The sequence below is a fragment of the Mirounga angustirostris genome, unplaced genomic scaffold (genome assembly GCF_029215605.1).
Source record: "Mirounga angustirostris isolate CCGP_5_RB_7025 unplaced genomic scaffold, mMirAng1.0.hap1 SCAF_7, whole genome shotgun sequence".
NCBI lineage: Eukaryota > Metazoa > Chordata > Mammalia > Carnivora > Phocidae > Mirounga > Mirounga angustirostris.
In genome coordinates this window covers 114,536,682-114,562,526 of record NW_026991715.1, presented here as the reverse complement: position 1 = coordinate 114,562,526, position 25,845 = coordinate 114,536,682, and the positions used below count along the sequence as shown (strand labels likewise).

General features: G+C 41.3%; 2 long non-coding RNA genes across 3 annotated transcripts in view; one reads left to right on the top strand and one right to left on the bottom strand.

The window, feature by feature from the left end:
• The window catches only part of LOC135365427 (uncharacterized), a 141,362-nt gene that overhangs the window by 107,637 nt on the left and 7,880 nt on the right, over nt 1-25,845 (bottom strand). The window lies entirely within an intron of this gene.
• On the top strand, nt 684-24,927 carry LOC135365428 (uncharacterized). 2 transcript variants are annotated; one of them, XR_010413273.1, is made up of 4 exons: nt 684-2,512; nt 2,672-2,897; nt 15,798-16,019; nt 21,590-24,927. It is a non-coding gene; the product is annotated as an uncharacterized LOC135365428 (long non-coding RNA). The 2 variants fall into 2 exon arrangements; XR_010413272.1 differs by lacking the exons at nt 684-2,512; nt 2,672-2,897 and adding exons at nt 9,131-10,634; nt 12,161-12,347.

Genomic DNA, 25,845 nt, shown 5'->3' with positions numbered 1-25,845 from the left:
ATGCAAACATTCTGACCACAGGACCCTGGCTTTTCAAAGTTGAGAAAAGAAAATAAATTGACCTTTTATTTCCCAGGATCTTGGGACCTAAAGGCAATGGGGAGTCAATCTCAGGGCAATTTCTGCCAGTGAACTGTTCCCTCTACTTAGACAAAGCCCTTCTTTGTGTTCTTCTCTCACCCTGCCTTGTGGGACCTTCCTGGAAGGTGAATGTCCTGAATGGTTTATTCATAGCCACGGTGACACTTTGACGAGACTTCTTTGCCGGGCTGTTGGTGCTGCTGTCCTGAGGTTGTTGGGGAAGCTTCCATAGGACCCACCAGGCCCCCTGCAGAAGACCATCTTGTTTATGCCATCTGCCCACCAGCCCTGGCAGCAGAAAGGGGACAATCCACAATGTAAGATCACATTGCATCTTCTTTTTGTTGTTGTTATTTAGTATTTATGCTATGGAAACTATACATACACATGTTAGTTTAATAGTCCACAAGGCTAATTGTCAAAGCCAAGAGTCTTCTCCATGCCTAGGTCATTCAAGTTCCCCAGAGGCAGTGACATGCAACATTTTTAACTCTTTCTTTTGATATTTACTTTCATATCTCTGAGTAACATTCTTATATTGTTACTTCTTCATAATGGCTAAAACTACAAAAGAACCAAGATTTAACTTCTTTCCATAGCATTACTCCACCTCCTGAAGCCCACTTCCTATCCTGTTATTCTCTCAAAATAGTTATATCATCATGTAGAAAATGTCAATAATCAGCGTTTATATGATTACAACTATGTAAACACTGGTTTTCATCACTGAGCCAGGTTGTATACTCTTACTATTCCTGTGTTGCACATTTATTTTTTAATTTTCCTAGAAGTTAGTGATTGCCTTGTTTTATCATTTGCTTAATTTTCTATGTACCAATCATTAATTCAGCCCCAAAACCTCCCCCCAAGAGTTGAAATGTTCTCTCAGTGTTTTCAAATATATCAGATATTCTATCAATTTCAGCCTCTTCAAGACATCTTCTCTGGATGGAACATTCTGATGTGTTCCATCCTGGTCTGGTTCTCTCTACCCCAAGTATGAAATTGTCATCTTGAGAATCTCTCTTTTCCATAGTCCCAGGAACTTTATTTACGCCTCTCTTTCTGAGACTTTGCATGTTCGAAAATATTTTTATTCTACCCTCACACTAAACTGAGAGTTTTGCTGAATAGAGATCTCTCACAATTTTAAAGGCAATTCTCTATTGTCCTTTAACTTCCACTGAAATAATCATGGCTGTATATCGGCATTTGCATCAGTTTCCTGAGCATAATTTCCCACAGGGTAACACAAAGAAGGCTGGATGATGCCTGCATATGCAGTAGGTTATGGAAGAGGAACCCCAAGCTTAGGGAGCCCTAATCTTTTATAATGCATAGGAAATCTTTCTGGCTTTTGCTCGGGGGTAAGATGGTATATTGGACAGCAAACAAACGTACCCTCCGCCTAGGAGGGAAACATTATCTCTATCTTTCTTTTTTTTTTTTTTTAAGATTTTATTTATTTATTTGCAAGAGAGAATGAGAGTCAGAGAGCACGAGAGGGAGGAGGGTCAGAGGGAGAAGCAGACTCCCCGCCGAGCAGGGAGCCCGATGCGGGACTCGATCCCGGGACTCCAGGATCATGACCTGAGCCGAAGGCAGTTGCTTAACCGACTGAGCCACCCAGGCGCCCCATTATCTCTATCTTCCAAGGCTGTTTGCTATATACACATCTTTGAAAAGATAGCCTGGAGCAAAAGCTAGGGCCGGTACTTGAGAAACATCCAGAAATGTGAGAGACTCATAAAGAATTATCTCCCAACATTGTTTGTTCTCTATATTTCATGTTAAACACTTTCCTCAAATGTCTGGTGATTCTTGGCTATGTGCTCATGTTTAGGAACTGCCTCCGTGCTATCAACTTAGCGGTCTGAGTTTTGAAAGCCAAGTGGAAGAAAGAAGGCTGTAGGGGATAGTGTGGTAGAGAGGCAAGTTTCAACTTTTAGGATTCCAGCTTCTACTTAGCCCCCATTTTACAGTAAAGTTCCTTAACTTTCAGCTATGCCTGCTGTCCTTCAGTCCAGAGGCCCCTTGTTTTATGCTCTGTAGGCTTCACTGTTCATGGCCACTAGTCACATGTGCCTATTGAACACATGAAATGTAAATAGTCCAAATTGAAGTAAGCGGTAAGTGTAAAATACTTCTTAATTTCAAAGAGTTAGTACAAAAGAAGGTAAAATATCTCATTAGTAATTTTTATGCTGATCATGTACTAAAATGATAAAATTTTGTATACATTGGGTTAAATATATTATTAAAATTATGTTTGTCTTTTTCTTTTTACTTTTAGAAAAAATGTGGCTAGTGGAAAATTCTGAGGTTTAGGAAGTTCTTCCTCAGCACTTTTTGGTGATACCTAAACACATATCTCTTCTAATCAGAGGAAGCTGATTTCCAGGATCTTTTGGTCCTTTTCCTCAACCGCCCAGTAAGCCCTTTTTCTATCATAGTGTTTTTCTCTTTGGCCACCTCTAGGAAAAGTTCTTTCATTTTTCAGGGATGGAGATGATTAGATAGGGTCTATCCAGATAATTTAATCTTCCACCAAGAGGTCTGTAACCTTAATCACACAAAGTCCATTTTCCAGGTAAGGGAGCATATTCACAGGTTCTGGGGATTATGGTGTGGACATCCTTGGGGATCATTATTCTGCATGCCACACTATCCTTGTGTCCATGTTACAAGTGATGAAACTGAGGCACAGAGACTAAGATCCTTCCTTGTTGAAGGTTGCATAACCAGTGAGCCAACTTTTGAATCCATGCTGCTTGGAACCAGAGCTGGAGCTACATCAGGGCTTGGATGACTGGGAGGTAAGAACACAACAGGAAAGGACAGGAGGTTAAAGAGTGGCAGAGGCGAAGTCACCTTTTGGCAGAGGTCTAAGTATGTGAACTGCATTCCTGTTGAAGGCTTATCTCTATCATGTCTAAAAGCCTAGATAATGAGAACAGAAGAAACATCCTTTTGTTGTTTTTGTTAAGGGGTGTAAATCATGCAGGGCTCATTCACGATGACAAGTATATTGGCTCCAGGAAAACCAATCAACTGTGGGTCTGTTTGAAATTGATAAAAATTCCTGACTCCTATTGCACTGGGGACAGAGGCATATGTCTTTAGCAGCTTTCCTGACTCATCAACTTGAGGAAACCTTTGTTTCAGACCTGGGAAAAATGTAAGGAAGGATGTTCCGGATATGATGGAAACACAACTCAACCCGATTCTGAACAGCTAGCTTCTCACCACCACTACTGACGAGCTGGACTTCTGTGAGCAAGCAGCTCCCTTTACTTCTCTGAGGCCCAGTTTTCTGTTTGGAAATGAATAGATACTTAAACATTTAGAAACTTTTATGATGACCATTTTGAAACACATATACCAATGGAAAGGATCATATAATAAGCATGTATACACCTACTGCCTCTATTTAATAGCTGTTAACATTTTTTTCTCTGTGTTTGTTTATGTATACAACACAAATGTGCGTGTTTGTGTGTATGTATATAATTAACTTAAAAACTTGTTTTTGCTGAACCACTTAAAAGTAAGTTGCAAATGTCTTGATACTTCACTCCTAAGTACTTCAGGGTTCATCTCTTAAGATCGGAGACATATTCCAGCATAACCATACTTTGTAACCATATTTATGGAAATTAACAATTCCCTTAAGATTATTAATAGCCAGTGCATTTTCAAATTTCCCTCCCATTGTCCTAGAATGTCCGTGTAGCTCATTTTTTTTTTCAAACTAGGATTCAACCAAAGTTTATGTTAATAGGTCTCCGTTAATCTAAAACATACATAATAATATATTATTTTCCTGGAATACATATTCTAACCACTAACAGTGCTTCATTCTAATTGTGATTTTAAGTAGGGAAGGACAGAACCACCCTTAAACTGTGTAGAGGCTGTCTTTGGGGGTAGGGGAGGACTGAGACTCTTATTCTTGGGGCAACCTTCCAGAGGCATTGCTGGCCCAGACCAGTCCAGGTACCAGAAGAGGACTTGGACAAAAAAAAAATTTTTTTAAGGATTTATTTATTTACTTGAGAGAGAGACAGAGAGAGAGAGCATGAGCAGGGGGAAGAGACAGAGGGAGAGGGAGAAGCAGACTCCCCGGTGAGCAGGGAGCCTGATGCGGGACTCCATCCCAAGACCCCGAGACCATGACCCGAGCCGAAGGCAGATGCTCAACCGACTGAGCCACCCAGGCTCCCCGGACTTGGACAAATTTGAGAAAGACTCTCCAAGGCAAGATGCCTGCTGAGGTGTGGAGGCTGAACAGGGGCCCTGCTTGCCCAGGTCAAGGGCAGTACTGGAGATGTAAATGGGATATTGAGAGAAACATCGTTATAGTGGAGAAGCATAAGTAGCATGTATAGTTAATGTATCCAGGTTTTTGTTTTTTTTTTTCAGATACTGTCCTCCTTAGTATCCTCCCTTTCTTGCCCCTTCACTCATTCAACAAGCATTTTTGAGCACCAAATATGTGCCAAGCACTGTTTTAGGCACCTTTCAAGCCAAAAATAGCAGCCCTCATAAAACTCACATTTTAATGGGGGGGGCAGACAACTATATATAAGCAAATATATGTAACATGCACATTTTATAATAAAAAATGGTAAGGAGAAACAAATGTGTAATGGGGGTGAAAGATAGAAAAAGTCAAGGTCAATGATGTTACATTTCTGATAGCACATTGGTTATCTATTGCTGAATAACAAATTGCCCCAAACATTAGAGGCTTAAAACAATAAACATATATTGTCTCACAGTTTCTGTGGCTTATCTGTGTCCTCCAGCTCAGGGTCTCAAAGCTGGAGTCAAGGTATTGGTAAGGCTGCAAACATCTCAGGGCTTGAATAGGGAGGATCCACTTCCAAGAACATTCCTGTGGTTGTTCGCAAAGATTTGGTTTCTTGCAGAAATATTTGGTTTCTTATTCAGTTTCAGTAAGGCCTTAGTCCCTTCTTGGCTCATGGCCAGAAGCTTTCCCCCATTCCTTACCACATCAATTTCTCCATAGGCAGCTCATAACATGGCAGCTGGCTTCCATCAGAGTTAGCAAGTGAGAGAGCAAGGTAGGGGATTCAAGAAAGCCACAGGCAGACCATTTGTGACCCAATCTGAGAAGTGACATCCCATCCCTCTTATTGAATTCTGTTCCTTAAAAGTGAGTCATTAGGTCGAGTCCACACTTAAGAGGAGGGGATTATACAAGGGCATGAAGACTAAAGAAGGGGTATCATTGGGGATTATCGAGAAGCTGCCTAGCACAGGTAGAGTAGCCAATGGAGGCCTCACTGACAAAGTGACATTTAAATAAAGACATGGGGCAAGTATCTCTGGAGGAAGAGCATTCCAGGCAAAGGGAGCAGAGCATGCAAAGGTCTCCAGGCAGGAGCAAGGCTGGTATATTCTTCTGTAAAAGTCATCAACTAGATGGTCTCCAAGGCTCTTCCTGACTTACTTTCATGCCTTTGGAATCAAAATGTGTTACTCAGTAAGATCTCTTTATTCAGTGAACATATACCATCTCCATATGTCAGGCTCTGTGCAAGGCCAAGAGCGCCAGCCACTCTGAGCTCAACAAACGAAAGGAAAGTCAAATCAGACCCAAAGAGGGTGGTCCTCAATTCTGATGATCTCACAATACTCTTCTTTGAGCTCAAAAAATATCTAGAAACAAAGATGCTCTCCACCTATTAGGAGCTGTTAACCTGGAGTCTGTGCATCGAACTCAGGGTTCGGGAACTTGGATGAGAAAACTTTTTATTTCTAGTTTTACTAAGCTTTAACTGAAAGTTAGCACGATCTTCCATTGTTAGCGTCTGTGTGGCAGCCCCCTCCCAGACAACCCCAATGACCCTACTCTTGATATTGACATAACCATGCAGCGTAGCCCCCACCATTTTACCAGGGTTGGTCTTTGTAACCAATAAGATGTGGAAGTGATAATATGCCACTTCTGAGATGAGGTTATAAAAGACTGCAGCTTCTGCCCTAGGCTCCTGCTCTCTCTCTCCAGCATTCATGCTGAGGGTAGCCGGCTGCCGTGTCTTAAGGTCATGTGACAGGAACTAAGGCATTCAGCCAAGAGCCAGCCAGGAACTGAGACCCGTCAGCAGCCTAATGAGTGAGCTTAGACGTGGCTTCTCCAGACTTCAGAGATTGAGCCCCAGCCCACAGCTTGACTGCAGCCTTATGGCTCTGAGTGGAGGCACCCGGAACTTGTTCCTGGATTCCCAACCCTCAGAAAGTGGGTGCGATGGTGTTTGTTATTTTGAAGTTGCTACACTGTGTTATGCAGCAATAGATAATAGATACAGTGGGTAGAAAACACAGTAGTAGTAGTACCTGGGATTTTGTCATGAAGAGAAATCACAGTCACTGTTATATTATTGTTATTATGGAGAGAATCAGTATGCTATCACTATTCTGAAAGTACAGAACTTGTTTTTCATATATATTTATATAGAGAGAATATAAAGAAGCATAAATATTTATCAAATTCAAAAACATTTTGATAATTGAATTTCAATATAACTAGTGTCCTTTATACTCCTATGTATGCATCTTAATTTTTTGCATTTAAAAACAGTCTTCAGAGGGGCGCCTGGGTGGCTCAGTCGTTAAGCGCCTGCCTTCGGCTCAGGTCATGATTCCAGGGTCCTGGGATCGAGCCCCGCATCGGGCTCCCTGCTCGGCGGGAAGCCTGCTTCTCCCTCTCCCACTCCCTCTGCTTGTGTTCCCTCTCTAGCTGTCTCTCTCTCTCTGTCAAATAAATAAATAAAATCTTAAAAAAACCCAAAAAACAAAAAACAGTCTTCAGAGAAGGGATCCATAGGCTTCACCAGACGACTGAAGAACACAAAAAAAGTGAAGGATCCTGGATTTGGAAGCTGGGCTTTGTCCTGCCGATGTGCAAGCAGACTGAGAACACTTCCTACAGGCAAAAGTAGGTTCTGCATAGCCAAGAGAGCAGCATCTTCTGGGCGCTGGGCCAGCTGCCTGCATAAGGACATGGGATGAGCATGGCTGGCCAGGCTGGCCTGTGGGAGCCTTAGCCTCAGGAGGGTGGAGCAGATTCTGCAGCAAGTTTGGACTCCTCCAGCACTGGGAGTTCCTCCTGCCCACAATTTGCACCAAACACTGCCCTCCCCTTCTCATCCAGCCTCAGAACTGCTCTTTTCATCGGCTGCCAACCCTGAAGCATGCAGAGCACAGCGGAATGCAGTCGCTGTGCTGACAGCCATGTGAAAGTCAGCACAAAGCCCCCATGCGCTGAGAGGCAGGAGGCCAGCTCGTCAGAGGCAGCCCAGAGCAGTGAGCTGACTGGGAACTCCTGTTGGAAGACCATTGCCTCTCCCGTAGATGCTCAGAAATTGTGTCTGGAGGACACTGGCCCCTGGGAGGCAGCCTCCCCGCCCTTGTGGAGGAGTAGGGAGCACCAGGAACTCTATTTCCATGATGAGGGTTTGTTCCTATTCTTAGAGGTCCCAGGTGAGAGAGCTGGAAGAAAGCTAGAGAATGTTGGCCACCCTCTGGTCTCAGTCGCATTTTATTTTATTTTTAAGATTTATTTATTTATTTTAGAGTGTGTGCAGGAGAGCACGTGCGAGGGGAGGGGTAGGGGGAGAGAATCTCAAGCAGACTCTGCACTGAGAATGGAGTGACTCGGGGCTCCAACCCAGAACCCTGAGATCATGACCTGAGCCCAAACCAAAAGCCGGTTGGTCGGTTGGTCAACCGACTGAGCCAACCAGGTGCCCCTCGGCCGCATTTTAGAGATGGGGACATTGAGAGGTAAATGTCTTCTCAGGACCACGAGATTCATTTGCCAAGAGGCAGGTCAAGGTTTTGGTGTCCTAACAGACTGTCTTGTTGACTCTTGTATTTCTAAGTCCTGGTAGGAGGGAAGACATGTAAAAATGTGTTGAAGGAATGCATGAGTGAGACCCAATTCTCTCTATCCCATCAAGCCTTTACACACTTTCACTCAAGGAAATTGAAAAAACAGTGAGCCTGGCTGAACCTCTTCATTTTAATTTTCTCTTTGTCACAGCAAATGGGACATCATTTCCCTGTCTCTTCTCCTTCTTTGGTTCGCCCCAAAATGTAAAGTGCACTCACATTTTATCAAACTCCTAGGTCACAAGAGTTTTGTTGTGAATTTGATAATCCTAGGGTCCTAATTACTTTAGCTTTTAAAAAGAAGCTGTACTCTGGCTGGATCCGCCCCCACCGGGCTGGGGTGAGCAGGAGTAGAGGAAGCGAAAGTGCTAGGAACTCTTTGTGACCTGGTATGAGAGGCGCTGGGGTGGGGGCGAGTGAGGGAGACCCCGTCTCGGAAGTTTAGAGGTCTAAGGACCCCTGGGCTGGGAACCCCCCTCGTATCTCCACTGCCTACAGCAATGCCAGACATGCAGCGCATACCGTGGGTGCTCAGTAGAGACTTGTTGGTTTGCTGATTGACTGACAGATGAGTGAAAGCGCCCTAGACGCTGACCCCTGGTGGCTTCCAGAGCCTTCTCTCTGTTCTTCTTGCAAATGAGATGCGCTGCCAAGAGCTAAGGTCCTACCTAATGGATTCAAGCTAGAGCCAGCTCTCAAATGTGCCTTTCTGGGGCCCAGTAATAAAGACACGAAAAGTCCAGGTAAAGTTGTATATTGCACACGTGTGCATATATGTACTTTGCCGACTCTCTATTCAGCTAACAGCAGCTGGTGAATATCTACCAAAGACAGACAGCCAGACCCAAAGCTGTGGCATCATGATCCCACAGCTGAAGGAATTTATCTTCTCCATCTCCATAGAAGCAGCAGGAACTAGGTCTTAGTTTTAAAGAGTCACTGTGAGGCTTTCAAAAACTGTCCCTGGCCTAAGGTTTTATATATATTTATATGAATCTTATGTAACATATATTTATATATAACATATATATAACATGTGTGTATATGTGTGTGTGTATATATATATATATATACACATATGGTATACTTTTTAAACCTAGAAATATTCCCATAAAAATAAAAATTTTAAAAATGAAATAGAAAAAAAAGTATATTCTATTTCAGCTTGCTTCCTTTTTCTAATCTTCTCCAAATTTTGGACGCATGTTTCCTTGATGAGCTTATGAATTGGATACTGTATGTGCTTTGAATTTCTATAAAATACTTAAAAAAGTATACCAAATAAAGGAATTTTTTCCTTTCTGTGAAATATTTGAGAGGGAAGGAATAAAGGAAGCATAATCCCCTAAATAGTTAAAGGTAATGTAATTTTAGCAATTCTGATTGATAAATATTTGTTGATACCCTACTAAATGCAAAGGCATGCCTTGGAGACTGAGAAAGGAGCATATTACATCTCCAGAGATAAGGATCTGTGTCTTGGGAAATCCTAGAATCTATTATACACACAATAGATAAAATGCAGAGCACACAAGTGATAATGCATGCAGAAAGTGCAAAATGCAATAGAAGACTTGAAGCAAAATATTTTGGAATGACAAAGAACAGTGTTGTGGAAGGAGTGAATGAGAAATGAGATGAGGAGATAGTGAGTGTAGGGATGTAGAGTTCAGGAAAAGACAGGAATGAGAGGAAGAGCAGAAGCAAAGAAAGAATTATTTTCCTCCAAGTGGGGAATATGGAGTCCAAATCTGCCACCGGACCATTTGATCTCTTCCTCTCAATCGGTTCCAGAGACACATGAGGCTGCTGAAGGGACTGCACAAAGATGGGGAGGGAGTGAGGAGAGGGTTAACATTGCCAAAGACCAGCTTTACTCTGAGACCTGAGAAAGGAAGGTTGAGGGGTCTTATGACCTAATTCCTTTCTACCTTCTAGTCTCTATCTTTACTTTGCCTAAGTGGTTTTCCATGTTCCTGCCTCCTTAATGATAATGATGGATGTCAAGATGAAATAAGGCGAGAGGATGCATCTGAGGACTGTCTTTTTGTCTTTCAACCAGGCGCCTAAGTACACCCACAAATCAAACTCTACTCAGAAGAATGGTGATGTGGAAGGCATTGTCATTGTCCTTGATCTTTCAACCCCTTTCTTTAAAATGACTCTCTGACCTTCTGCAGTTAGCACTTTTTCTTGGCAACTTTTCTTCAATATTATCCTTCCTGTTTTCTTTCTAGCCATTATATTATCTATTTCACTGCGGAATATGATTTCCTCCCCAGCCACTCAATTAGCTTATTTTAGCTACATATTCTCTCCTGACTATCGCTTTTTTTGTTAACAAACTTCCCACATATATCCCCTTTGGCACTTTGCCAGCCATTTTCTTTCTTAACTCCTATTTTGTGGAGAGCTCATAAAAATGTATATGATTATATCTATAAAGCCCATTCCCAAGGTCATGCTTCCCAGGAAGCATCTCCCAGGCTCCATTCTTCAAATCCCACCCTGTAGCCTGGCCGAGTCTTGTTTAAATACTGCCCTTCTGATAGCAGATTCTACTGGAGGCCTTTGGAGCGGAGTCCTGAGAATGTAACCTAGCACCCTCTTGCCCTGTCCTGCTTGCTTGTCAGGTGAGATAAGCTGTGTGAAAGGTTTTGAAAGCTTTAAATCCCCTGCTGCGTGTGGAATTTGTCATTGCTGTTGCTATAGTTTGTTTGCTCATGCCTTCGTGAAGTGAGATTATTGAGCACCTACTATGTGTCAGGCAGTAGAGATCAAATGCGAACAAGATAGCGTGGTCCAGGATGCAAATGGGGAGAACAAAAAAGCAGAGAGAAAATGACATCATCTCTTGCTTCATAGATCTTACAGTCTAGACCAGAATATGGGTGTCAATCCACTAGTGGTGCGACTAGGTATAAAATTAGCCCTGGGCTCAGTGCGGTGATGGAAAGGTTTCTCATACCTTGTGGTAGGGAATGGGCCCCTGATCCAGCCCGGGGAGGAGTCAGCCACCCTGCTGTGTGTGGGAGCTGGAGTATTAGCAGGAGCTGAATGTGACAGCACAGAGGCCAGCCCGGATGGTGGAGTCGCATCCCAGGCACGCTGTGGCGCAAGCTGGGAAGCCGCAGGGCTCGCGGTTCCAGGAACTGCAAGAAGGCCAACGTGACTAGGTGGGAAAGCAAGGAGGCTGCGATCAAAGAGGGATGTGGTCTGTGAGGAGGCTGGAGAGAAGATGGTTGGGCCAAGCCAGACAAGGCCAAGTTTCATGATGATTTAGCTTAATCCGGAGACCAATAGAAAGACAGCAAAGCATTTAAACAGAAAAGAGTTTCGTTCTGAAACCTCATTCTCTGGATACAAGGAGTCCATGCAGGCCTCCTCCTAAATGTTTTCTAGGACAAGAGAGATTGACTGCCTCTCTGCTGGGGCAAAATACAAAAAGATCTGCCTACAGGCTATTGCTGGGGGTACGATGGGTCCCAAGGTAGACAAGGTAGACCTGGGTGCTTCTCTTTCTGAACTCCTACTCTAAAAGTTTATTCTTGCATTCTTTTTGGACAATAAAATGTGATTACCTTCAAGGAGGTTCTTGCCAACAAATACAATAAATCTAGAACCCAATCTTTGTGGCTAGAAATGAAGAAAAAAAATACCTTGAGTCATTCCTAGATGCTGCCCAAAGATCCTCTGAGCCTCATTTTCTGTAGTTCACAACAAAAGTGTAAGTTTAGTGTCCACCAAGGCATTCTGCTACACCTGTTACATTGTCAAAGAAGCTTACACTTGTGGAGAAGGCCTCCAATTGTCGTCCAAAATCCCATCTCCCACTCCACCTGGACCGGACTAAACTTCCAGCCTCCCTTGTCACTACGTGAGTCCTTAAAACTAAGTTGTCTCCGATCAGTATGAGTCACAGTGACTTGCCCCACTTCCGGGCTGGGTCCATAAAACCCTCCCACTGTTGGCTGATGGGGCAGTTGATGCTCAGGATGGCTTTGGAATCCACATGTTGAAGATGGCAGCACAGCTGTTAGCGTGAGGTCCTGAATGATTGTAGAGGATAATGGCTCTCCCTACCAGAACACCCACCATGACTATTATAGGAGAAAGAAATAAGCATGTTTTCTTTCTTTTTTTTTTTTTTATTTGACAGAGACAGAGATAGCGAGAGCAGGAACACCAGCAGTGGGAGTGGGAGAGGGAGAGCAGGCTTCCCCTCGAGGAAGGAGCCCGACGTGGGGCTCGATCCCAGGACCCTGGGATCATGACCTGAGCCGAAGGCAGACGCTTAACGACTGAGCCACCCAGGCGCCCGAAATAAGCATCTTTTCATTAAGTTGGTAAACTTCTGAAATGTAACAAGTAACAGACCTTTTAATAACCTGAGGAGGCTCAGCCACTAAACTATGGGCTTCTTCAAGGCAAGGACTACACTACTACTTCCTTGAGTCTGCAGCCGCTAGGATAGTGCTGGCATATAGGGAGCTTTCAGTAGATGTACCTCGAGGAGTGGTATTGCTTAGGAAAATTAGGTGATAGGCTTGCGAATTTGTTCACATAACAACTCAGATATGCAGAGAGATGCACTTCTGGACCTGGTCTTTCTCATCATGCATTCCTAGCTTGGTGGTTGGGGTAGGTGGAAGGGATAACCAAATGTCAATCCAGTTAAACCTTTGTCTACTGCCATATTTAAATAGCCTCAGTGGGTGATGTTTAGTCTTTTGGGATAATTGTTCATTTTTATACTCATTTGACTTTTTCCAAGATGGTGTCTAGGGTGTAAGTAAGAGGAAAAACACTTGAGTAAAAGGGTCTCAGAGCCACCTGAAATCCTCCCACCTCGTAGGTGGCCTTGGCAATGGAAAATCTAATCTGAGTTGTGTTGCTGCTGAATTTTTTCTCAGCTTAGTCAGGAACCTGTGGCCACTTTTCGTTTATTCAGATCCCCTCAGTTTTTGCAGGGTGGCCCTCTCTGGATCTCTGTTGTGCCCCTCTAGAGTCCTGACTCAGACTGTCCCCAGCCTCACCTTGGCTATGGAGGCCCCAAGGATCACCCCCTGGCTGTCTCTTTGGTGTTTATGCCATATAAGAATCAGGGTAGAAGCAAGAGTGCAATCTAGATCCTTATCTGAATGCTGTCCTCTTAACTCAGCTGCACTGTCCCCTTTTAGCATGGGGTCCACTGCATAGAGGTGTCTTATAGATTCATGACAGGAAGTGAAATAAAAGCCCAGAAAAGGAAATTCCGGACCCACGTGCCCAACAGTTTTTGTCTCCTACTTTGTCTTCCTTCTTCCTATAGTCTCCTAGAACCAGAAAAAGGATAAATTTTTCCTCCTTCCTGCGGATCCTCCTTCTACCCAGCAAACAAGCCACAGGGGCTGAAAGCTTGTCTGATCCCTAATCGTGCTCTAGGTGTGGTTCTTGCTACATTAAATGGGAGATAAAAGATTTGAAAAAGCCTTTCTCTGTCACATACATGTGACTCTCAAGTTGTGTTGTGAAATCTCTTGCTTTTATTTATTTATTTATTTATTTATTTTTATTTATTTTATTTTTTTTTAAAGATTTTATTTATTTATCTGAGAGAGAGAATGGGAGACAGAGAGCATGAGAGGGGGGAGGATCAGAGGGAGAAGCAGACTCCCCGCCGAGCAGGGAGCCCAATGCGGGACTCGATCCCGGGACTCCAGGATCATGACCTGAGCCGAAGGCAGTCGCTTAACCAACTGAGCCACCCAGGCACCCCACTCTTGCTTTTTTTAAAAAGATTTATTTATTTATTATTTATTCTGACATTATGACAACAAACGAGCTGTGTTTTTTTTTTTTTTTAAATCGAAGTATATAACATTGTGCAATCTTCACAGTAACCCAATGAAGTAGTTACAATATTATTTTCCTTTTGTAGATGAAGAAACTGAGGCTTGGAGAAGTTAAGTGTCTTAGTCAAGGTTCACAGGGAGGAAACGAGTCATAAATGGAGTCAGGCCTTGAGCTGAAACCTCTCGGGTCTATTTTCATTTCATATACGCACTGTCAGTCCTCACGTCTAAATGTTATTCTTTCTGATTTCCAACATCTGCTGTGGGTTTTGTTTTGTTTTTTTTTCTTTTTAAGACCATTGTGGCATGTTAATTGATCAGAGCCCAAACAAGTGGATGGTGATGCTCTGCAGACTTCCATGACGTAGGACTTCGCTTATCAGTAATTTAAATCATGCTATAAAATAATCCCACTCCTACTCTATTGCTTTAAGCCATCTGCTTCGTGATGATCAGAGTTTCAACCTAATGAAAAAAATATTGAGTTAGAGGTCTTTTTGTTTGTTTTGTTTTGTTTTTGATGATAACCTAATACCAGGGGTATTGCTGGGAGGCATTTGTCACAAACTTCAAACTGGGTCACCTGCCTCATTTGTGTGCAGAGCAGACACCTGCCAAGGCTTGTCTTTCCAAAATCTTTGTCTGTGAGAGAACATGGGAATAGGAACATGAAGGGATGAGGAACATGAGCTCCATGGGTCTGCCAAGTCAGTAACAATATAGGAGCAGGAAAATATAGCTGAAAATTCCTTTAAACATTAGCCAATCTGGGTTTGGTTTCTTTTTCTACATAATGTTTTTAACAGTTCTTACAAATGTAGGTTGTCCAAAACCACAGACAAATTTAAAAAAGAAGAAGAGGAGGAGAAAGAGGAAGGAAGAAGAAGAAGTGTATTTCTGTCTTTAAACACTCTGAAAACCTTTTGTAGAATGAAAGACTCTTCAACCACTGAGCCGGGGTAGACCTCATCCGACCCCTACCCTTTCACCTTTCCTCTTATATTGCTTTATCCAGATAAGACATTCATTAGTCCCTCCTGGTATGTGTAATCCAAGCAATAATTCACGGCTTTATTAATTTAAAACATAGCTACTAGCTTATATCTTCATTCTGTGAAACTTAATTGAATTCTAGAATTGATCAAATAAAGCCACCTAAATTCAACCGGTCATCCATAAAAGTACGTTCATAAACTTGAACATTATTAGGCCAGAACTATTTCTTCCATGCTCCTGCATCAGGTCTGAGTGTCTCCCTCTTGCTGAAATTTCTTAGCATTATTCCATGGGCACTTTCCAATTAGCATGGCTTCTTGGGAACCTTTAGCAAAAGTTTAAATATTTCAGTGAAGTTTATTCATTATTTTACCTATTAGCAGAGATTAGCTTCAACAATCACAATTCCCATTTGTCATAGATGCCTGGTGGCAATTGCTCAGAGCAAGCTGAGAATAGGACAATAAGTGTAAAGGTATTTTCAAAGCATGAATGGGGTTAGTCACAATACAAGTGTGAAACCAAACATGTCAGTTGGTCTCAAATATCTCTCTGGGTTCCATTTTGTGATCCTGGTTTATGTGTTTACTCTGAGGACAATTGAGTAGCTGTGAAGATAGAGAACAACTTTCTAAAGGGATGGGACCCAAAACTAATTGGTTTTGAAGAGGGAAGGTGGTCAGGACTATGGGTCATTAGTGATCAGTCACTGTATAGGTTTGGGGCTCCTGGGGGTGAGCAGAGGGAATGCCTGGGGAGCAGGAAGGGGTATGGCAGAGGGTAGGAGAGCTATTTCACTGTTCTTTCTAGGGTTAGCCTACTTCCAGTCTCTAGTCTTTGTTCCCATTACTAGTTTTTTTCTGGTCAGAACCAAAATGCAAAATGTCCACAATCCCTGGACTTGACATATCTATCTGACTTATGAGACTATTATTGTATTGACAAAAAACCTCTGCTTTTCTTCAGGAAAGTATTTCCAAATAAGGCCCAGGTCCTGCCTCTTACTGAGTGAAGATGAAGAAAACTTCCTCTCCAGCAACTCAGCACCTTTTGACTTGAAGAGGCTTGAGGAATGACAAATCAAAGCACGACAGACAGCCCCCACTGGCTTTGGGGCCAGAGCGGCGCTTCCCGGGCCATGCCTTTTTCATCACCATCACAAATTTCAGTGGTGGCTGGCAGGCAACAGTAAGTTGAGAATCTAAGTAAATCTAGAGAGTATTCGGTCATAAATTGAAATTTATAAGGCACATTGGTATATTCCTGCTTTCAAAGTAGAATATAGGATCACAGATTAAGGGCATGGTTTTCCTAACTCTTGGCCATAAGAGAACCTCAATGTTTAAGCAAGCCCCACATTAGTTATCAGGTGTAGCAAAATGAGCTATTATCTCTTAGAATGACATCTTCGAGAAGAACAATATACATGGTCATTTGGGAGGAAAACAATTATATGGTTTATGTGTGTTTATAGTGCTTAGGCCCAATATGGTGGATTACATTTTTATAGATGCTATTATAATACTCAAATCATTACATTTGATAGTAGGAATGTAGAATCATTCATAATTCAGGGGTTTTAAGCATCTATTATTTACAGCGTATTGGTTAGCTTGGGAAGCTATAACAAAATAGCATCAACTGGGTGCTTAAACAACAGAAATTTATTTTCTCATAGTTAAGGAGGCTGAAATTCTGAAATCAAGAGAGCAACACGGTCCTATTCTGGCGAGACCTGTCTTCCTCTTTTGCAGATAATCACCTTCTCACTGTATCCTCAAATGGTGAGGAGGGAGAGAGCAAATTCTTTGGTGTGTCCTCTTGTAAGGGGATCATCCCACAGACCAGAGACCTCCCCTTATGACCTCTAATCTTGATTACGTCCTAAGGGGGCCATCTCTAAATACCATCACACTGGGGATTAGAGCTTTAACATATGAATTTTAAGGGAACACAAATATTCAGTTCATAGCATAGATCAACACGAGACTCAAAAATGTGGTGACATGGAAAAATGAGAAAAAAATGTTAGATACTTACAAACTTAAGAACCAAAAATTTATACCATGTGTGCCTCCCTATTTTGTGACTCTAAAATCTGCACTTCCAGAAATTTACCTAGAGACATATTCAGACTTCACACACCTAAAAATGGAAGAACAGAGTTATATATAAGAAGCACCATCTGCTTCATCAAGTAACTTAATATTTTGAAACTGAATCATCTCCAAAGTATGATTAAAATTCAGTGCAGAAAATGGAATGACTAAACAGCTCAATATTTAAATAAAATTTGGACAATTACTTATTCTATCTCATCATCCTCATCTGTAAAATGAGGAGCATACATACCCTACCTATGGTAGAGAGTTGATATTAGTCTTAAGGGAGTTGTTATAGTTGAAAAGGCTTGCCTGAATAAGTGAATGTTATTATGGTCTGATTTTGCAAATATTTATTTAGCTGTATGTGTCTGACATCCTGCCATGTTCAAGAAATGCAAAATTAAGTAAGGCATGAGTCTCTACATTAAGGAGCTCACCATACGGTGGCAAAGACAAATCCATGAATTACTCTGAACAACTAATTAGGGTACAACGTAACAAATGTTATAATAAAGCTCTGTATAGGATACTAAGGAAAAACCACACACTGAGAATTTTAATATGGGGCTGGGGAACTCATCATTTGGCATGAAAATCTGACTAATCATTTGCTCAGGACTTTCACCTGGCTCTTAAATTTCTTGCCAAGATTCTTCTTGTGTAGCCTGGATTAGCTGCATTCATTTTGAAGCTCTACTATATGATGCAATTAATATTTAAGATTGTTACATCATCTTGATAAATTGACTCCTTTATCATTAGCTTTCTTTATCCCTGGCAATGTTCTTTGCTACTTTGATATAGTCAGTCTTATAGCTTTCTGTGGAATTGTGTTATATGGTATATACTTTTCAATCCTTTCACTTCTAACCACTTCTTATTTTTATATTTAAAGTGGGTTTTCTTGTGGGCAGTATATAGTTGAATCTTGCTTTATAATTCAATGTAACATTCTCTATCTTTTAAGCGGCGTGTTTAGATGATTTATAATTAATGTAGTTAGTGATACGGTTGAGTTAAAATCTACAATCATGCTATTTGTTTTCTTTTTGTTTCATCTATTCTTTGTTCATTTTATACTCGTTTTATTCCTTTTTTGGATTGAATGTTTTTAATAATTTTATCTATCTGTTGGCTTATTAGGTATAATTCTTTGCTATGGTTACTTTAGGGTTTTTATTATACATTTTCATTATACATTTTAACTTTTTACAGTATCCCTTCAAGAGACATTATACTTATTCACCATAATAAGAATATAACAAAATTATACTTCTGTTTCTCCTCTCCTAGCCTTTGTGCTATGATTGTCATGTTTTATTTTATTGACATGTCATGTCATGTGCTATATATGTTATAAACCCCACAGTGCATCATTATTATTTAAAGCAAAAATAAATACAATACATTGTTAACAATACATTGTTACTTTTGCTTTAGAAAGTGGATTTTTTTTTTTAATTTAAATAACAAAAAAATAGTTTTTATATTTACCCATGTAACGATAATTTCTGGTGCTCTTCATCCCTTTATGTAGATCTATGCTTCTATCTGATGTCATAAGGACTTCATTTCAAATTCCTTATAGTATAGATCTGCCGGTGATAAGTTCTTTCAGTTTTATGTTTCTAAAAAAGTCTTTATTTTGCCTTCATTTTTGAAAGATATTTTCCCTGGATAAAAAAATTATAGGTTAATAGTATTTTTTTTTTTCTTCAGTACTCTAAAGATTTTGCTCCACTGTCTTCTAGCTTACAATGTTTCCAAAGAGAAATCTGATAGTATTCTTATCTTTGTTCCTCTTTTTCTCTGGCTGCTTTTGTGATTTTCTATCAGTTGATTGAAACAATTTGATTGTGCTGTGCTAGGCGTAGATTTCTTCATGTTTCTTGTGCTTGAGATCCGTTGAGAGTTCTGGATATATGTGCTTATAGTTTTCATCAATTATGGAGAAGTATTGACCATTACTTCTTCAAATAATTTTTAGCTTCATCACCACTCATTTGAGGTGAAGCTAAAAAATACACATGTATTTGGTTTCTTGAATTTGTCCCATAGTTTAATGATTCTCTGTTTATTTTGTTCAGTCATCTTTCCTCTCTCTCCCTCTGCTGTATCTTCAAGTCCATTAATCTTCTTCAATGTCTTCTGCAATGTTAATTCTGCTAGTAATCCCATCCCATGTACTTGTTGTCTAAGATGTGGTAATTTTCATCTCTAGATCTTCAACTTGGGTCTTCTTTTTATATCTTCTATATCTCTACTTAACATATTTAATCTTTCTTCCAGTTTCTTGACTATATGGAATACCATCATAACTGTTCGAATGTCTTTGTTGATTAATTCTATCACCTGTGTCATTTCTGGGATTTTGGTTGATTGATTTTTCTCCTCATTATGGGTCATATTTTCCTGTTTCTTTGTCTGCCTGATAACTTCTGATTGAATGTCAAAAGTTGTGAATTTGACCACATTGGCTGCTGGGTATTTTTGATTCCTGTAAATATTGTTGAGCTTTATCCCGGATGCAGTTAAATTACTTGGAAACAATGTGATCCTTCAAGTGTTGCTTTGAAGTTGTGCTGGGCTGGACTGAAGATGCCTTTAGCCTGAGGTCAATTTTTCCCCACTACTGAGGCAACATCCTTCATAGTTCTCTAATTCTGTCTGAATTGTCAGTTTTTCCACTAGGGTTTTATGGAACAGGCACTTTTCTCAGGCCTGTGTGAAGTCTGAGGACTATTCCTCTAATCCTTTCAGGTGATTCTTTCCCTGGTCCTGGGTAGTTTCCTCATGTGCACGCACTGGTTGACACTCAACTGCATATCTACGGAGGACCCTCTCTCTTCAACTCTCTGGGGTTTCTACTCTGTGCAGCTCTCTTCTTGCTGGTACTCCACATTGTAAACTCTAGCCATCTCTCTTTCCCTGGATTCTGAGCTCTGTCTCGTCAACTTGGGAAAACAGTTGGGCTCTGCCTGGGTTCTTTATCCCTGTGCTGATGGAAAAATTTCCCATATCGTAGAAAAATTTCTGGGCAATCATCTAGTTCATCTCATTTCTTTCCCATATCTCAGTGATCCTTCGTTGCCTGACATCCAATGTCTTGAGCACTATTACTTCACAGATTTTTTTTCAGTTGTCTCAGGTAGGAGGGTAAAATCTAGTTGCTATTACTCTGTATTAATCAGAAATGTAAGTCTTTATAGAATACATTGTAATCACTTCAATACAAAAGTCACCATGCCAAGCCTTAGCATGGAATTATAAGACCGAAAACTTGACTTTATTATACTGACCAAAGAATGTAAAATACCAAAAGGAAAAAGAAGTTAGCCTTCTTTCTCATCCTCTAAGCTTGTCCTACTGAGCAGCTGAGGGCCATCAACAAGTCTAAATGAAAAACTGATATTATAATTTCCTAAGAGCTGTGAATGAAAGTGCTATGCAGTGTTGTTAAGGATTATCATTCTAGTCTTGGGAGAATAGCCAGGGACAATTTGTGTCCCTTTGTACCCCGAGAAGGACATATGGGAAAGAGTCCCACAGAGATACTGTGTCCAGCTACTACATGGACAGGGATGAAGCCCCTTTGGCCAGTTGGACTAGACTAAGCAGCTTCTAAAACTCCACCCTATTTTAATTTTTTTTATCTTTAATATAGGGACAAAGTCTACTAACTTTCTAACCACAAAGGCTTTTCAGTTTCTGGTTCTTGTTTAATTAACACCTTGCAAATTAGAGCTTTAGTTTGGAAAGTATTTTAAGCTTCTTGGGTACAATAGGGTATAGTTCCAGAACATTCTTAATCATATGTGAGTGGACCAGGTAGAACATTTGAAATCAACCATATGCTTTCATGAATATTCCTCAATCACAGCCACTATCCCAAGAACCTGATGCCTTCCTTACTTTATATATGTTTGACACTTGAGATAAGCTCTAAAGTTACTTTAAGCACCAACATTCTATTTTCCTCAGATATTTGCTAGTCTAATCAACTTATGAGGAATTGAAATATAAAGAAGTGACATTTAAAAGAATCTGAGTGTAGAAAGAACATTGGATTTAAGAATCAGAAAGCTTTTTTGAGACAAAAATCTGTATATCTGACAGGTAATCTTGGGGCTTAACTTCTCGAGGTTTCACTATCTCTATTTTTTGGGTGAATACATCATCAGTCCAGACTCACCTGTGATGTGAGAGTAAGTTAAATAAACATGAAAGAACTTTTGAAGCATAAATTGCAATTTTCCAAGGCCACCAAAGACGTTTCTAAAAGAACTCAAAGAAATATATATCGAGGATTCTAAACACCAGAAACATCCAAACAACATAAATATTCCAACTCAATTGTTTTTATGATTGCCCATGTAAAAAAAAAAAAATCACATAAAGGTAACAATTGAAGGTGATTGCCGTATTGTGTGATATGAAGTTCTGTGAGGTCACTGTGGCCAAATACGTACCACAGAGCAGAAAATTACAGCAGCATCTTGTCAGTGATGTTCTGCCACAGTAACGTTCATGATGAGACAGTTCGTCATCATTTCTCTATTAGGCCGGTTCTAAGAATTAGCTGCTGTGGTGCAACTCTTTATCGTGTGATGAAACATTTTCTTGTGATCATTATTCACTTTCTAAACTTTCTAGGTGAATGATCTTCAGGGAACCCTCCGACTGAGGTTTTTCTACCCTTCGTCAGCCACTCTCTGCACTCACTTTTCCATCAAAGCAGAAATCTCTTAATTTTCAACTAGAAAGAGATTATGAAGCACATTTTGCATGCATTCTCCCGCCACCTCCATCCTCCTGACCAAGGAAAATTCGTTGGAAAGAAAAGATATGAGAATTCTCTCATGCAGTCATAATGATTTGTCTAAAGAAGAAAAAAATTGAAAATCGTAGATGTTTCGATTGTTTGCTCTTCAGCTTGTTCACGAGGGAGGGATTCTACACTAGGGTTAGGGGGCTGGCCACGCATATGACCCCCACTGCTGGAGAATGATGGCAGCCTGTTGTCCAAGGAAAGAAGATACTGTGCCACCACAGCTGGACAGGGGTTGTCATCGGGAACAGAGTGAACAAGCCGGGGCTATGCGGGGGCAGGCTTTATAGTAACAAGAGGTTGGAGGGACTCCTGGTTTCTCCAGGAGGACGTGATTGTTTGATTTGAATATTTCTGTAGCTGGCAGGGAACTGAAGCCTGCTACTCAGGGCTAAACAGGCACTGTGCCACGTCCACATGATAAGGTGGGTTGTTTGGCTAGGGGACCTTATCGGAGGGACCGGAGTGGGTAAGGAGATGCAGTTAGGCCATTCGAGGACTTCCCAGTTTCCCAGGGCCGGGCAGCACAAAATCTTAATTGTAGGTCTGACACCACTATAGAGATGACTGAGACACATTTACCCAGGTGGACAAAGAAGCTCCTCGCCTGTATCTGGCGGGTCATTGCTCTAACCCATTACCTCTCACCCCCACCCTTAAGTCCAACAAGAAGTCCTTTCAAAACTAGAGATAAAATTAGGAATGTTGGAAGCATTGTTGGGGTTGTTCCAGCCTTACTCCCTTCTTTGGAAAAAGGTAGAATGACCAGGACTCTGTGTGATGGCCTGGAGCCTGCGGTTGCCCCGTCTGCACGCAAGCATTCTTGTGACTGTTGAGACATTTGACTGACTCCGCAGGGACTCCCCATGGGCTGGCCCAGCTGCAGCTTCTGGAACAAGGAAACGGAGTCAATTGGCCTTGTCAGCCCCTGTAAGCCGTAACTTAGAAAAATAGAAGCCCAGTAGTGAGCACACTTAACAAAAATACAAAGTCAGCAGTTAAATAGGGCATTTGTGATTGTTCACGGAAAAGAATTATGGGGAAATGTGTTGAGGATAGTTTTATTTATTTATTTTTTTTAAGATTTTTATTTATTTATTTGACAGAGAGAGATAGTGAGAGCAGGAACACAAGCAGGGGGAGTGGGAGGGGGAGAAGCAGGCTTCCCGCCGAGCAGGGAGCCCGATGCGGGGCTCGATCCCAGGACCCTGGGATCATGACCTGAGCCGAAGGCAGACGCTTAACGACTGAGCCACCCAGGCGCCCGAGGATAGTTTTAGAAATACACATGAAAGGAGGTATTCGATACACTGTATTATAATAAAATTAGTAATGTAATATCTGCGGTATTTACACACTCTGAATGAACTTAAAACGCTGTAATTAAATGAAAATCTTTTTCCTGTGCACAAGAACGATGATATTGCCTTATTTTTTTAAAAAAATTTTTAAATGTTAAATGATGACATTTCAAATGTACAGCCAAGCCCTGAAAATACTAGCAGATACTCATGGACTGACCTCCCATATTAACAGATGTGAACATTTTGCTTTATTTGCTTCAGAATCAATTATCTCTCTTTTTAAGAAAGAAAACTTAAAGTGCAGACCAGAGCACCCTCGTTCCCTCCTTACCTGTCTCCCTAGGGGCAACCGTGATCCTGACCACTTACATATGTTTAAATTTTTATTATATATATATATCCATAAATGATATATACTATATTTTGTATGCATTAAATATTTATATAGACATTAGAAACCATACGGTACATTTCTTTTTGTAACTTACTGTTCTTATCAACATGCTTTGACATTTATTCATATTGGTATATATAGATCTAGTTTCTTCATTTTACCTTTCATTCATAAATCAGTTTATTTACTCATTGGCCTATTGTGATATTGTGATTTATAATAAGAAATATAATTAATTTGCTGTGCTCTGGTAAGGACTAAGATAGCTGAAATTTAGACTGGAGAGAAGAAATATTATTTAAATGTAAAAAGAGCAATTTAGTTTTCCTTGTGCCTTGTAGAATTATATACCACTCATTCAAATTTCCTTGTTTCAAAACCGTCTTAAGGTGAGGCAGAAACTGTCAATTGTCCCTGACATTCATTTTCCTCTTTTTTCTTTAATAATGGATCCCACATTTTTTACTGGGCTCATAGCCTCTTGGAATAAGGTTGTGTAGCTAGGTATGGTGAGGAGACTAACTTCTACTAAAGTAGAAGACAAATTTTCTCAGAAGTTTTCTTCAAGTGGGGAAGTGAACTCTTCTTTGTTCTCTTTTGCACTGGCTGGAATGCAGACACAGTGGCTGGAGCTTAAGTAACCATCTTAGGCCATGAGGCGATAGCACATGCTGAGGATGGCAGAGCAACAAAACAGAAGAATTCTGGTTCCCTAATACTGTAGAACAGGGGTCAACAAAATGTTTCTGTAAAGGGAAAGATGATAAATATCTCTAGCTTGGCAGACTATATGGTCTCTGTCCCAACTAGTCAACAATGTCATGTTAGAGGGGAAATAGCCACAGATAATATGCAATGAATGAGTTCCAATACGTTCCAATATGTATTCCAATAAACTTTTGTTTACGGACAGTGAAGTGGAATCTCTTATCATTTTCATATGTCATGAAATCTTATACTTCTTTTGATTTATTTTCAACCATTAAAAAACATAAAGCAATTCTTAGCTCACGGGCTTACAAAACGGGCAGCAGGTCAGTTTTCATGCAAAGCCTGGTTTGCCAGCCTCTGCTAGAGCACCTTGTGGTCTCAGACTGCTTATCTTGAGTCTTTGTTTACAGGAAAGAGGGATTTTTTTGTTTTTTAAGATTTAGTTGAGAGAGTGTGTGTGCCCTGGCGGGGAGGAGCAGAGGGAGAGGGAAGAGAGAGAATCTCAAGCAGACTCCCTGCTGAGCCTGGAGCCCAACATGAGGCTCGATCCACGACCCTGAGATCACGACCCTGAGGTCATGACCAGAGCCGAAATCAAGGGTCTGACGCTTAACCAACTGAGCCACCCAGGTGCCCCAGGAGAGAGACACTCTTGTTGTTTCTGGGAGATGGGGTTTGCTGTGATTCAGCAGAGCTAAATCCTGATAACAAGTAGATGCCACAGCCCCTGAGGTTCTCCCCCCCCACACGACCCATAGCAGTCCTGCACCTGTTCCCCTCAGGACTTCCACTGACTCACCTTTGCTTCCTGTCCCGTTTCCCCTACATTGCATGGACTCCCCACAGACACACTTCCTTTATAATCACTTGTACAGGGATCTGTGTTGGGCTCTGCTTTTGGCAATCCAGCCTTCGCGGTGGTAGCTATCATGGCTCAAGGAGTCCTTTCTTCAGGCTTTAATACAACAGCAGAAGCAGCAGGCTGCTCCTTTATAGAACCTAAACCCCGGTGTTCTAAGCAGGGCTCATTCCTAGTGCAGCGAAATGGCTGAGAGCTGGGGATCTGAAGTCGTCCTGCTTGCACGGAAATTCAAGTTAGCTTCTCTGAGCACCGACATTCCTTACCTGTAGAATGGAGCTAATATCACATCCCGCTTAGCACACAAGGAATACCCTATACAAGCTAGTTATTATTGTCAATATTAACACGTTGTCTGAGTGACACAACCCCTGCTACTTGTGAGTTTCAACACAGCGTCTTCTTTGCAAATGATAGAAGAGCAAGTGGGAAGTGGTCTGTGGGAAGCTGACGAACTACCAGATGAGGGTTCTTTGTAGGGCAAAGTTGAAGATCAGGACTTGTAAGTACAGTACAAATATAAAGTAAGGGACATAAAACTTCAGCGACAAGTAAGGCAAATGGCTGGGCTCTGAAACCAGGCCCCCCGGGGCCATAATCCCCAACTGGCCATTCACTGATTCACTCGGGTATTACGAATTTATGCAACAGGGCTGCCAATGCTTATATCCTAAGGTGATTGGTCCCGTTAAACAAAACCGTGCACATAAAGCCCCTAGCTACTCCCTATGCAGAACTTTCTATGTACCAGGCACTGTGCTGCTATTATCCACAACCTGACTTCACAGACGAGGAGCAGAGAGATGCCAAACT